General features: G+C 40.1%; 4 non-coding genes across 4 annotated transcripts; 2 read left to right on the plus strand and 2 right to left on the minus strand.

Annotated features, from left to right (window-relative positions):
- Positions 1 to 2,225: 2,225 nt before the first annotated feature.
- Positions 2,226 to 2,298, minus strand: trnak-cuu (transfer RNA lysine (anticodon CUU)). Its single transcript has one exon. It is a non-coding gene; the product is annotated as a tRNA-Lys (tRNA).
- Positions 2,299 to 3,395: 1,097 nt separating this feature from the next.
- trnak-cuu (transfer RNA lysine (anticodon CUU)) lies at positions 3,396 to 3,468 on the minus strand. Its single transcript has one exon. It is a non-coding gene; the product is annotated as a tRNA-Lys (tRNA).
- Positions 3,469 to 7,358: 3,890 nt separating this feature from the next.
- Positions 7,359 to 7,431, plus strand: trnak-cuu (transfer RNA lysine (anticodon CUU)). Its single transcript has one exon. It is a non-coding gene; the product is annotated as a tRNA-Lys (tRNA).
- A 2,944-nt stretch (positions 7,432 to 10,375) lies between these two features.
- Positions 10,376 to 10,448, plus strand: trnak-cuu (transfer RNA lysine (anticodon CUU)). Its single transcript has one exon. It is a non-coding gene; the product is annotated as a tRNA-Lys (tRNA).
- The last annotated feature ends 2,421 nt before the right edge of the window (positions 10,449 to 12,869 follow it).

Raw genomic sequence — 12,869 nt, forward strand, 5'->3', positions numbered from 1 at the left:
TGTGAGGAAGGGCGATGAACGCTGAATGTGTCACGACTGAGGCCATACTATCGGTTCAAATGTTAGGTTAATCACATTTATGTCATTATGTTCTGTGGAGGTATATGTATACCCTAAACCTAAATTAAATTACAACTCATTTGAAAGCCTTGTTCTTAGTCTTTCAAACCAGAGCGGGAAAGCAAGCAAGTCAATTTTATTTGTTATAGTGTACCGTGCACCAGGTGCGTATTCTGAATTCCTATCTGAATTCTCAGAGTTTTTATCAAGTTTAGTCCTCAAAACAGATAAAGTTATTATTGTAGGGGATTTTAATATTCATGTGGATGTGTATAATGATAGCCTTAGTACTGCGTTTAGTTCATTACTAGATTCTATTGGCTTCTGTCAGTGTGTACATAAACCGACTCACTGTTTTAACCATACCCTCGACCTTGTTCTGGTATATGGTATTGAAATAGAAAATGTAATTGTCTCTCAATAGAACTCTCTTTTATCGGACCATTTTCTAATAACCTTTGAATTTGTTCTACCAGAGTGTACGCCATTAGGCAAAAGTTTCTACACTAGATGTCTATCTGATAATGCTGTAGCTAAATTTAAAGAAGCGATTTCTTCAGGGTTTTATTCAGTACCATTGCTCAATATAACAGAGGACTCCTACGCTAGCTTTAGTCCGTCTCAGATTGACCATCTTGTTGATAGTGCTGCATGCTCACTGCGAATGACACTAGACTCTATAGCTCCTCTAAAAAAGAAGCTAATAAAAGAAAGGAGGTTTGCTCCATGGTATAATCCTCAAACCCGCGAATTAAAGCAAATATCGCGAAAACTTGAAAGGATATGGCGTTCCACCAATGTGGATGAAGCGCGGTTAGTCTGGCGAGACAGTCTTAAAATATATAAGAAGGCACTCCGTAATGCTAGAGCAGCCTATTATTCAGCATTAATAGAGAAAAATAAGAACAACCCTAGGGTTCTCTTCAGCACTGTAGCCAGGCTGACAGAGAGTCACAGCTCTGTTGAGCCGTGTATTCCTATAAACCTCAGTAGTAGTGACTTCATGAACTTCTTTAATGATTTAAGATTCTAACTATTAGAGAAAAAAATTATAATCTACTGCCCTCAACCAGTACCGATCGATCCACAGCTGTAGAACCTGAAATATATTTAGATGGCTTTTCTCCCATCGACCTTCAACAATTGACTTTAACTATTTCTAAGTCTAAACCTTCCACCTGTCTCTTAGACCCGATTCCAACTAGGCTGCTTAAGGAAGTTTTACCTTTAATTAGCAATTATTTATTAGAAATTATCAATCTGTCTTTACTAACGGGCCATGTACCACAGGCCTTCAAACTAGCTGTAATTAAACCTCTTCTTAAGAAACCTACTCTAGATCCAGAGGTGTTGGCTAACTATAGACCTATATCTAACCCTCCGTTCCTCTCTAAGATCCTTGAGAAAGCAGTAGCAAATCAGCTCTGTGACTTTATGCATAACAATAGTTTATTTGAGGATTTTCAGTCAGGATTTAGAGTGAATCATAGCACAGAGACGGCACTGGTGAAAATTACCAATGACCTTCTAATAGCTTCAGACAAAGGACTTGTCTCTGTACTTGTATTGCTAGACCTTAGTGCTGCATTTGATACCATTGATCACCAAATCCTATTACAGAGATTGGAGCATCTAATAGGCATTAAAGGAACTCACTTAGCTGGTTTAAGTCGTATTTATCAGACCGATCTCAGTTTGTATATGTAAACAATGAAAGCTCGATGAAAACCAGGGTCAGTCACGGAGTTCCACAGGGGTCTGTTCTTGGACCTATTTTATTTACCTTATATATGCTTCCCTTGGGGAATATTATCAGAAAACACTTTCATTGTTATGCAGATGATACCCAGTTATATCTATCAATTAAGCCAGACGAAACTAACCAGTTCTCTAAACTTCAAGCATGTCTTACGGACATAAAAACCTGGATGACCTGTAACTTCTTAATGTTAAACTCTGAAAAAACAGAAGTTATCCTACTAGGCCCAGATCACCTTCAAAATCAATTATCTAACGATATAGTTTCTCTAGATGGCATTGCTCTAGCATCCAGCACTACCGTTAAGAACCTTGGAGTTATCTTTGATCAGGATCTGTCTTTTAACTCTTATATAAAACAGATCTCAAGGACAGCCTTTTTTCATACACATGCTCTAAAATGCTATCGCCCAACGTGGGGCTCGAACCCACGACCCTGAGATTAAGAGTCTCATGCTCTACCGACTGAGCTAGCCGGGCAGTGTGTGCTGCCCTCTAGAGGTGCAAAACTATACGTAATAACAGGAGAATTACATTTATTCATAAGATTTTTTATATATAATCAATATTATAATATAGGGATACTAGATACAATTAAATGATATACCTATAACATTATTCACTACCTTTACCCACCTATTCCTTGTGAACATTAAATTGACATATGATATGATATGTTTTCGATTTCCTCTACACATTAGCACATAAGCTGGTGACGCAAACAAGAAATCATTTGTGGACCAGACCGTCTCATTTCGGGGACCGCTCGGTCCAGCCTTCGCGGTATTCATGGGACCTGGCCGACTTAGACCGCGAGGCTGGTTCCTCCGAAGGCTGCAGCCGCTGGATTGGGACACAGCGTTAGTCTGTAGCTGTGTCCCAATCCAGCAGTTGCAGCCCACTGCATTATTAATAATCCTGTCATCCATTCATTTAATTACCTTTTTAATAAATTACCCATGTATCGCCAAGCCGTTGTCTGTCATATTGATTCAAAAGGTTGGAACTATAAGGTCACTGAAATCAGGATTTACGCCTGAGATATTGAGACTGGATAATTTGTTACCAAATTATTGATCATATTTTTTATTTGTTTCTTCTATTCAGAAGTGGTGCCCCGCAAATTTTAACGTAGTTATTAACAACGCTACACTAAGATTAAAATGGACGAGTTGCTTTAAATAGCGCAGCGGCTCTCGGTAGCTAGCTGGTTAGTTAATAGCGTCGCGTAAATTAACCAATCATTTTAACATAAGTGTGATCTGATCAGGTCCCTTGTTTTTAGTTTTAACACTTGTATCTGTAGATAGTTAAAACCCAATAATTACATTTAATGTGAATTATCCCGTTGCTGGTCCACTAGCATCCACCCGCATGCAGTAATCCATGATCCCTCTGTCTATTTATCCATCCACCCCACTATTATCATGCATCTATTATCCATCTATGTGCTCAACCGGCTTTAATCAATCTAACAATTCATCCATCCATCCATTAATGCATCCATCTTTTTATATATCTATATGGTAATCCATCGATCTGTTATAATATTTGTCTGCATATCTCTAAAATACTGTCGCCCAACGTGGGGCTCGAACCCACGACCCTGAGATTAAGAGTCTCATGCTCTACCGACTGAGCTAGCCGGGCAGTGAGTGCTGCCCTCTAGAGGTGCAAAACTATACGTAATAACAGGAGAATTACATTTATTCATAAGATTTTTTTATATATAATCAATATTATAATATAGGGATACTAGATACAATTAAATGATATACCTATAACATTATTCAATACCTTTACCCACCTATTCCTTGTGAACATTAAATTGACATATGATATGATATGTTTTCAATTTCCTCTACACATTATTGTTTAGGTTGTTTTGGTTGATATTGAGGTCACTATCACATGCAAGTATATGATGTTAAGGGCCCTAACCTGCCATAACCATACCTGTGGTAGTGCAAAGACCTAATAGTTCACTCAAAATGAGCGTGGGGAAATGTGGTTTCAAGTATTACCCAACACTCCATGAGGAGCGCCGGGCTTTGAGGCAAATTTAACATAGCAGCCAAACGGTGGAATTACAATTTTCCGCTACATAATTCCGTGGGGCTGAAAAATGCTTTTGCCCATAGACTATATATTTGGAAAGAGTCATGGAGCCACTGGGGAAAGCAGGTAGGATGATAGTTACACACGGGTCATCCGTTGCCACAGAATCTTTTGTTACCATAACCGTGGCCATAACACTGGCTCCCTGTTAAATCAAGAATAGAATTTAAAATTATTTTACTTACCTACAAAGCTCTAACTGGCCAGGCACCGTCTTATCTTAAGGAACTTATAGTTCCATATTACCCAACTAGAAAGCTGCGCTCAATCAATGCAGGGTTACTTGTGGTTCCTAGAGTATATAAAAGTAGGATGGGAGCCAGAGCCTTCAGTTATCAGGCTCCTCTTCTGTGGAACCAGAGTTAAGTCCCATGCAAGTTTGGAAGTCAGGATGCAAAGGAATTGCACCCCGTGGCCAATGTCGAGCTCCGAGACGAGGCCAAGGCTCCAGCTGATGACCTTCAGCTTGCATCTCTGGCAGGCCAGGTACTCTGAAGCAACATTGCACCACCTGCCTGATCTTCTGATGCAGGCCAGCTGAGGTCAGAAGTTCATTGTGACACTCTGGATGCAGACAGATCAGCTTTACTTGCCACAGCTTTCTTGGCATCCAGAGCAGCAGGGGATGGCCAAAGTAATTTTCCTGTGGAGGAGAACTACTGGTCTTCAGTGGCACCTGTGGAGGATACCACCAAAGTTTGTCCACCCTGCTGAAGTCCAGCTCAGGATGCCCCTGTGCTGTCCACCTGGACAGGGCTTTGGACATCCACCTCTGGTCCACTTCAGGCAAGGTATGTATCCAGACAGCTGGAAGACATACTCGGCGTGGTGGATTAAAAACAAAGAAATAAACACACAAATAAAGAAATGCTTATTCACTTTAATATATTTAAATATTGTGTTTTATGATTTGAATAAGTATAAACGTACATGCAACATGTGCCTCCTCAAACTTAATTGCCTGTGCCAGCAGTGTGCTGTCATCCAGCTCAGTGGACACAGATGGGTGGACGAGGTTGGGTTGGGGACCTATGGGTGCCTCAATGGACACAGTGGCATGGGTGAGGGTGGCTGACGGGCGGGTGTGTGCCCTGGTCAAAGCTGAAAAAGCATATAAACAAAACATGAGTATTGAACAGCAATAAATACTAAACATAAAAAAATGTGTGATACAAGGTTTGACTTTTTATTATTAGACAGTATTTTAAAATGCCTCAATTCAAAAGTACATGACAGCAAAAATATCACAACATTTGAGTAATCATGCATTGTGTCCTCAAAGCAGGCAAGACAAGTTACTCTGTGGAATTGGCACTCACTAGCGTAGTCTGGAGAGGCCCCAAATCTTTGAGCCATAGTGGACCATGGCCAGCAGACAGGTGGACCTGTGACTTGCTGCATAATCATGGTCCCCATAGTTTCCCACTTGTGTTTTGCCATGATCTTGGAGTACAAAGTGTGGTATTATAGTGTGACTTGCTTAAATATTACATTCAATTCAATTCAATTCAGTTTATTTTGTATAGCCCAGAATCACAAATTACAAATTTGCCTCAGAGGGCTTTACAATCTGTACACATGCGACATCCTCTGTCCTTCCCTCACATCGGCACAGGAAACACTCCCCTAAAAAAACCCTTTAACATGGAATAAAAAGGAAGAAACCTATGGGAGAACGACAGAGGAGGGATCCTTCTCCTAGGATGGACAGAATGCAATAGATGTCATGTGTACAGAATGAACAGCATAACAGAGATACAACACATTCAATGTATATGACATAAATGATTCATATAATAAGACTACTTATAATAACAGCAGCAATTATTATAGTAGAATTATAATTTTGAAAATAGGGATGGTAATGTGATTAATAATAATAATCGAAGTAGCAGTGGGTGTCAGTCGGCTCACAGCAGGAGGCACGACTACGGTCCAGGTACCACAACGATTCATGGAAACCTGCAGAGCGAGAAAGCAAAAGGGCTTCAGGGTGGAAGTAAAGCTAAAATGCTTAATGGTACAGGTAATAGTAATAGTAATGTGACTAGTAATAATAATGGTGGTAGCAGTCGGTGTCAGCAGGGCCATAGCAGGATGCACGTCCACGGTCCAGGTACAGCCACGATTTATAGAAGCCTGCGAAGCGAGAAAGCACAAAGACTCCAGGGTACAAGCAAGTCAATAAGCATAATAGTACAGGCAATAATAATAGTAATGTGACTAATAATGATAGTGGTAGTAGTAGTGGGTGTCAGCAGGGCCTCAGCAGGTGGCACGATGACAGTCCAAATATAACCCCGATTCCTGGGAACCTGCCAGGCGAGAAAGCACAAGAACTCCGGGGAAGAAGCAAAATCAGTAATGTGCATAAATAGGAGATTAATACATAAAGAGGGAGTGAGAGAAGAGGAGAGAGGAGCTCAGTGTATCCTAGGTAGTCCCCCGGCTGTCTAGGCATATAGCAGCATATCTAAGGGCTGGGCCAAGGCGAACCTGAGCCAGCCCTAACTATAAGCGCTATCAAAAAGGAAAGTCTTAAGCCTGCTCTTAAAAGTGGTGAGTGTGTCTGCCCCCCGGACTGAAACTGGAACCTGGTTCCACAGAAGAGGAGCCTGATAACTGAAGGCTCTGGCTCCCATCCTACTTTTATATACTCTAGGAACCACAAGTAACCCTGCATTGATTGAGCGCAGCTTTCTAGTTGGGTAATATGGAACTATAAGTTCCTTAAGATAAGACGGTGCCTGGCCAGTTAGAGCTTTGTAGGTAAGTAAAATAATTTTAAATTCTATACTTGATTTAACAGGGAGCCAGTGTTATGGCCACGGTTATGGTAACAAAAGATTCTGTGGCAACGGATGACCCGTGTGTAACTATCATCCTACCTGCTTTCCCCAGTGGCTCCATGACTCTTTCCAAATATATAGTCTATGGGCAAAAGCATTTTTCAACCCCACGGAATTATGTAGCGGAAAATTGTAATTCCACCGTTTGGCTGCTATGTTAAATTTGCCTCAAAGCCCGGCGCTCCTCATGGAGTGTTGGGTAATACTTGAAACCACATTTCCCCACGCTCATTTTGAGTGAACTATTAGGTCTTTGCACTACCACAGGTATGGTTATGGCAGGTTAGGGCCCTTAACATCATATACTTGCATGTGATAGTGACCTCAATATCAACCAAAACAACCTAAACAATAATGTGTAGAGGAAATTGAAAACATATCATATCATATGTCAATTTAATGTTCACAAGGAATAGGTGGGTAAAGGTATTGAATAATGTTATAGGTATATCATTTAATTGTATCTAGTATCCCTATATTATAATATTGATTATATATAAAAAAATCTTATGAATAAATGTAATTCTCCTGTTATTACGTATAGTTTTGCACCTCTAGAGGGCAGCACTCACTGCCCGGCTAGCTCAGTCGGTAGAGCATGAGACTCTTAATCTCAGGGTCGTGGGTTCGAGCCCCACGTTGGGCGACAGTATTTTAGAGATATGCAGACAAATATTATAACAGATCGATGGATTACCATATAGATATATAAAAAGATGGATGCATTAATGGATGGATGGATGAATTGTTAGATTGATTAAAGCCGGTTGAGCACATAGATGGATAATAGATGCATGATAATAGTGGGGTGGATGGATAAATGGACAGAGGGATCATGGATTACTGCATGCGGGTGGATGCTAGTGGACCAGCAACGGGATAATTCACATTAAATGTAATTATTGGGTTTTAACTATCTACAGATACAAGTGTTAAAACTAAAAACAAGGGACCTGATCAGATCACACTTATGTTAAAATGATTGGTTAATTTACGCGACGCTATTAACTAACCAGCTAGCTACCGAGAGCCGCTGCGCTATTTAAAGCAACTCGTCCATTTTAATCTTAGTGTAGCGTTTGCGGGGCACCACTTCTGAATAGAAGAAACAAATAAAAATATGATCAATAATTTGGTAACAAATTATCCAGTCTCAATATCTCAGGCGTAAATCCTGATTTCAGTGACCTTATAGTTCCAACCTTTTGAATCAATATGACAGACAACGGCTTGGCGATACATGGGTAATTTATTAAAAAGGTAATTAAATGAATGGATGACAGGATTATTAATAATGCAGTGGGCTGCAACTGCTGGATTGGGACACAGCTACAGACTAACGCTGTGTCCCAATCCAGCGGCTGCAGCCTTCGGAGGAACCAGCCTCGCGGTCTAAGTCGGCCAGGTCCCATGAATACCGCGAAGGCTGGACCGAGCGGTCCCCGAAATGAGACGGTCTGGTCCACAAATGATTTCTTGTTTGCGTCACCAGCTTTTCGCGCCCCCACCCTTTTGCCGCTCCCGTCTCCTAGCAACCAGCTGCGGTTGTCATAAAAGAGTATAAAAGAGGTAAAGCTAAGTTAAAAGATTAAAATGGACAAGCTGCTATAAATAGCGCAGCGGCTCTCACGTCAGCTGGTTAGTTAATAGCGTCACGTAAATTTATTTATTACATATTATCTTACTGTGGATGAGAGCGATGTGCCTGATACTGCTCAGCTGTCAATCTTCATAAGTGGAGTGGACTCGAGTTTATGTGTTACAGAGGAACTTTTGGGAGCTTCAGGAACGGGGACGTGTGATCACTGACATGTATGATAACAGACATGTGTGATCAGAGACATGTATGATAACAGACGTGTGATCACTGACATGTATGATAACAGACATGTGTGATCAGAGACATGTATGATCACGGACATGTATGATGCAGTGAGAGCTTACCAAGCCAAGCTGCGCCTGTGGGTGACTCAGATGCAGCAAGGAAACTTGGGTCACTTTCTGTGTTAAACTTTCCTGATAAACTGGGCGCACTCACTCGATTTGCCGACTTTGCAGCTCAGAAATTTTAATTTGAACTGCTCAGAAATCCGTTTGCAGTTGTCGTGGAATTAGCACCTGTGAACATCCAAATGGAGTTAAAAGACCTCCGTTGTAATGACAAACTCAAGGCAATGTATGACTCTGTGTGCTGTAGCTGTTTCCAAGTTTCATCCCCGAAACGATACCTTAACTCCGCCTACATACTGCCCAAATGCTCTGCATGTTTGGAAGCGCATACCTGTGTGAGCAGCTTTTCTCTGTGATGAGGTGAACAAAAAACCCACACAGGAGTCGTCACACTGATGCACACCTTCACTCCATCTTGAAGGTTCCCACAGCACAGAACCTAACCCCAAACATTAATGAACTGGCAGCCAAGAAAAGATGCCAAACATCTGGCTCTGGCACATGTGCATAAAATAAATTTGTATCTTACTTAAATATGTTTTCTTTTCTAATTTTGGCTGTCTCTGCAATTGAGTTTGATTAACCCTAACCCTAACCCACATTTGATTACAAAACAACCGGTTGCTTCATCGCTCAATCTTAAACAAAACATTATGTCTTCTCTCCCAGGCCTGGCAAATAAAATCTGCTACATAGAAGGTTCCTTTCCTAAAACACAACTCGAGTTTTTCATAGTCATCCAGCCAAAATAAATCAACATAAATGGAAGTCATTTTACTAAAGAGGACATCCCTTATGTCCTCGTAGACAGGACAGTAAAACAAAAAGTGCACCTCTTTTTCAATTTCACCCAGCTCACACAACAAACAGGTTCTGTCCTCCTCTGGAGTAGAATGAAACCTACCGGTCTCTAGGGCTAGTGGTAATGTTCCTGAGCGTAACTGTGCACATAGGGATCTTTGTCTTTTGTTTAGGTTGTACTTAACATAAAGTTCTGCATTATAGTTATTCTTTATGAGACAATAAGTTCGTAACTTTGGTTTTACACCATATGTCAACTGACCATTTTTCTTTATGCATAAGAATCAGTTTGGTCCTAATATCCTGAATATTACAAAATAACCTGTTCTGAAAAATGAAAGACAGGTCGGTCATATTAAACAGAGATTTCAAACCCTTAGCCCATGGATGGCCATGCAAAATGTCCCAATGAAATATCTTTTTTGTAAGACTCTGATCAGACATATTCACAAGTCTATTCCAAAGTTGAAGCATTTGACATTTATGTCGGATGTTTGGTGATTCCCAACCCATATTCCCAGTCATGGCCAAAACTGATGTTGATTTTTTAACTCCCAAGAATGATCTAATCGCTCTGTGGTGCACAGTGTTGCAACTTGTGTGCTCACCAAAACCCCAAACACCAGAAACATAGTCAGACACAGGACATACACAGTTATATAGTTGTGTATATGTATGAAATCCTAAATTCTATATTTCTACAGCAGTACTATTTTACCAAAGACATCTTTAAAAACAGGAGTGGAGCAAAGTTTGCAAACTCAATCAGATAATGAAAGATCCCTCATCACTAGGATAGCGTTATTATAAATAACCAACACCAGAGGGCAGTGTGCACCGCCCGGCTAGCTCAGTCGGTAGAGCATGAGACTCTTAATCTCAGGGTCGTGGGTTCGAGCCCCACGTTGGGCGACAACATTTTAACTAATGGTTGGATTGATTTAGTATTGGATGGACAGATTTAATCGATAGAGAGGCCCAAGACACATCTCCCCAATCATGGACTTTGATGGGAGTTATAGCTAAGGCTTTATATGTCCCATAGTCAAATCATTGAGATTTTACAAGCTCTTTCGCAGACATTTTGAGCCATTTCTTAATACTTTCCAAAAGACTTTGGCTAAGGGAATTACCCATAATTCATTGCAATATGACGTTAAAGACGGGCTTACCAGTGGAATACTTAGGAAAAAAAGATAAACAAAGAGGACGGAAACTGGGTGTTCAGCCTGGCATACTGTGTTTACACAAAAACATTAAGGATTAAAGATGGAACATAAAAAACATATGATAGCACAGGAACGCAAGCAGAGACTATTATTATTACACAGCTGGTTTGTTCATTAACCATTTATTTTCATTTTGTAGCTGTTTTGACAAAAGAAAATATATAGATTGTTTGACAAATAATTCTCACGTGAGGCATAAGTCTGGAAGAAGTTCAAATCAGAGAGTAAAAAATATTAAATAAATCTTAAATAATATTATAATCAATAATATTGAACATAACATGAAATGTCATTATCATGGTAACGTGACATGTTACAGCAAAGTGCTGTCCCATTCGTCAAGCCCTTACAGTCTTTCACACATACAACATTTAACAGGTAATGTCGGATAGGTGCCTGAGCGTTCATGGTTCAAGGCTTTAGGGGGGGACATTGGGATAAGGCAATAGAGGTTTAGCGTGATAGATGGAGTTCCTAAAAATACATTTATCAAGATGTGTATTGATACGTCTTGATAAACAAAGATACACACCCCTACCAGTACCAAAATGCCATGTTCACATCATACTGTTTAGATAATAATTATGAGCAATTTCGCAATTTCGCAATTTCTGACAGCTACAGTATCTCCTGCTTTTTGGAAAGACCTTAAAAAAAGATGAAAACAAACTGCTGGCAAAATAGCAGTTACAACTAAATAAATGAAGTGATTGAGAACTTGTAATAGCAAAAGTAAATATAGTCTATTGATATTATTATTGTTAATAATATAAATAGATTGGAGCACAACTATGGAAAATGTCAGAGTAGATTAAAGTGAAGATGGAGAAGGCAGAATATGTGGTCGAACTACGGACGGCTGGACTTCCATGACAACCGAGTTGTACATGGCAACAAGTTTTCCACGATACTGCCAAATACATTGTGGTCTGGCTGAGTGGGACTTTTTGCCTTGCTTTGGTCTCTCTGCAATTTGCCCTAAATAATGGATTGAAGGCCAGCTCATCTGTGTACCATTCAGGCAGGCCAATCACAACCATTAATTACATTAAATGGAAAAGTAAAGCTAAGATAGTAGCAGCATCATTGCAGTTATCAACTCCACCCCTGGTACAAATTAAACCTTTTTCTTTACCTTTAGCTTGATCCGGACTGTTTGTATTGTGTCTCGCTTGGAGAATGAGAGTAGCTGGTGAATTAGCACACAGGAGGAAGGTGGCTAAATTCCCAAAAAGCTTTAGTGACAAAAAACTGACAGTAACAGCCTTTATTGTCAGGAGTGTTTTTTTTGCTTGCCGTGAATTTACAGTTGTTCTTGTCACAAACACTTTAATACAGAACTCAAATATTACTAGACGAAATAGCCACGTGCTTTGTTTTTTGTTTTTTGACAATTTTCCTCAGCTTTACAGAGCCTTGCGTACTGGTGGTTGGTGCCATGTGTCTGATCCGCATTCTCGCCAGCTTCTATTGAGTTGCCTCTTCACTTTTGGGATAAGATAGCAAAACTGTAACCTAAAAAGTTGTACATTAACCCAGTCACCAGGATAGATCTATAAAACATTCAACAAATGGAGAAAATTCTACGGTCCATGTACATTTCACTTGACTCACACCAGCTCTTTCTCACTCACACATACATTGTTAAGTAAGGGGACAAACTGGTGACGTTAGGGTTATATGATTAAACATTAGGACCAGCCAGTCACGGTAACAATGGACTAGGGTGACTTCATTCTTTAAGGCTCTGTGAGACAAACATTAACGCTACCAAGCGCTTCACAAGGGACGCTTGTTTAAAAAGGTACCTTGTAATGAAGTTAGCTAACGTTAGCTAACCAGTAAATGTAATTCAATATCTCCATGACACATGATATGGGGCACATGTTATGACATTTTAATTTTGGCATGACTGGCTAGTTCAAATTTAAACGTAACTCATGAACATACATGTCACATTTTCAGTTTTGTTATTCATGTAAAAGGAGCGAGTAATAGAGAATAACAGTGACTGCCTACTGTTTGATTGGCTACGGTTTCGGTAACACGTTTACCATCCATTATCTCCATTGGGGTTCGAGAAATTCAGTACATACAGTGTTTT

Source organism: Anoplopoma fimbria, chromosome 11 (assembly GCF_027596085.1).
Source record: "Anoplopoma fimbria isolate UVic2021 breed Golden Eagle Sablefish chromosome 11, Afim_UVic_2022, whole genome shotgun sequence".
In the NCBI taxonomy this organism is placed as follows: domain Eukaryota; kingdom Metazoa; phylum Chordata; class Actinopteri; order Perciformes; family Anoplopomatidae; genus Anoplopoma; species Anoplopoma fimbria.